Source organism: Camelus bactrianus, chromosome 13 (genome assembly GCF_048773025.1).
Source record: "Camelus bactrianus isolate YW-2024 breed Bactrian camel chromosome 13, ASM4877302v1, whole genome shotgun sequence".
NCBI classification, from domain to species: Eukaryota; Metazoa; Chordata; class Mammalia; order Artiodactyla; family Camelidae; genus Camelus; species Camelus bactrianus.
The window spans coordinates 36,731,460-36,733,435 of record NC_133551.1 but is presented as its reverse complement, the minus strand read 5'-3'; the positions used below and the strand labels follow the sequence as shown (position 1 = coordinate 36,733,435).

General features: G+C 42.2%; 1 non-coding gene across 1 annotated transcript; it reads right to left on the bottom strand.

Annotated features, from left to right (window-relative positions):
- Window positions 1-393: 393 nt before the first annotated feature.
- TRNAT-GGU (transfer RNA threonine (anticodon GGU)) lies at window positions 394-467 on the bottom strand. Its single transcript has one exon. It is a non-coding gene; the product is annotated as a tRNA-Thr (tRNA).
- Between the last annotated feature and the right edge of the window lie 1,509 nt (window positions 468-1,976).

The window sequence follows — 1,976 nt, the reverse complement described above, 5'->3', positions numbered from 1 at the left end:
AATGGGAAGCCCACTGAGGATTTCATGTAGGAAAATGCATTCTCATTTTTTAGGCCTAATTTTAGGAATTCTAAGAGTTCCCCAAGCTAGGTTAAGTCCTTTTTTTTGGTGGTAGGGAGGGGTTGCTGTTTTAGTACCTTATGAAGTTATACTATTGATCACACTGAGTCATTGTCTGCTTATGCTTTTTCCCCCAAAACAACAACAAAAAATCTCGAGAGTAGAGTTCCTGCCTTACTGATTTCAGATCTTTGGACAGGGCCTTGGTTCCAATCCACATTTGTTAAATAAATGGATTAATATATAATCCTTTATTTATACTTGTTTAACTTCAGGGGTATGAAGTACCTTACTAGGAAGAAACCCATCCTACTACTTTTTTTTCCCCCTTAATGGAGGTACTGGGGATTGAACCCAGGACCTCGTGCACACCAAGCATGCGCTGTAACCACTGAGCTATACTCTCCACCCCTCAAACCATCCTACTATTGGCCAAGTGAAGACATGCATAGCATCCAGAGGATAACGTAAAGAGGAAACTCACACCCTTTACTGCCAAGTTCCTTTTTTAAGGATGTGCTCCAGCAAAACTAGGGTGAGAAAAAGACATGAAAACCAGGCAATGGAGGATTTACCCAGGAGAGCAGCAAGAGAACCCCCCAGGTGGCAGTTGTGTGCTTGGCCTCGAGAGCAACCATCTAGCATGGAGCAGGAGGACAGAAGCTCCCAGAGAGATGCTCCCACTTAGAAAGAGAAAGAAGTAATGAGAGAAATAGAGTATCCAATATGAGAATGTTTGAACAGAAGAATCAAAAAATAGGTAGATGGAAGATCCAATGAAGAGTTTAAGAAAATTACAGAACTGTTCACACAGTCATTACTATCTAAACCCTGATTTCCAATTTTACTTAAACTATGGGGCAGATGGGAGAAGGAGGGCGGTATTATAAGAATGCTAAGAGCTTGGATCATAATAGAAGGACAATAGATGTTTAAATTTGAAAAACGGGAAACAGTAAAATATTTGTTAAATAGTAAAATATATTAGTAAAATATATCTAGTAAAACAGTACAGTACTAGCAAAATATATATAAATAGTAAAAAATATTTGTTAAACAGTAAAAAAAAAATACGGTAAAACATTGTTTAGAAATACAGAGGTAACGGTCTGGTAAATTAGCTTAATGAGTTATATGAGGTTTTCACTGGAATATGGAACCAAGGAAGAAGGGATTGCTGTGTTTCATTAGAAGCCTCATGGTGCTCTTTTTTTCCCCCACACATGATCTATCCTATTTTTCACTCATGATCTGTATTATCCCACAGTATAAATGACCTTAATTCATTTAATCTCTGTTATATTTCTACAGGGTCATTTATCATCATTGTATCGTTCTGATCCTGATAGCAACCCTTCTGGCAGAGCTATTATTATCGTGGCTTGTAGAGATGAAAAACAAGGGCTTAGGCAGTTAATTCTTTGGTATCAGCCAATAACCCTACAAGAGAGGCTTGACAGGAAGTACTCACTGTCCAGAAACATCACCCAAGACTCCAAATAGGGCCCCTCCCTGGGCCTTGCCCTTGGCCGTGGGGAGCTGCTCGCTGCTTCCCAAGGAGAGCAGGGAGCAATGCCTGGTGAGGCAGGGACACAAAGGCCCATCCCCTTTGCCTCAATCTGACGGCCTCGTAGAGCCTTCCCCGTGGCAAGTTCTCTGGAGTGTCTACTGAGAGCTCAGAGGCAGTCCCGCTGAGGCTCGGCTCCTCTGCCAAGCCCTGCTGTCCTCCTTTTCTTCCAGGGATCTCTCCTGAGAGCACGTCCCTCTCAGTCCTCAGCACGCACTCAGGCTCACAGTGCGTCTCCAGGGAACTTAGACTACGATGCTCCTGTTTCGGAATTTAGATGCGTGCATTGTTTGAACGGTTCTCCCTACACGCTCTCTCTTTACCTCGTTACATAGCATTTACCAATATG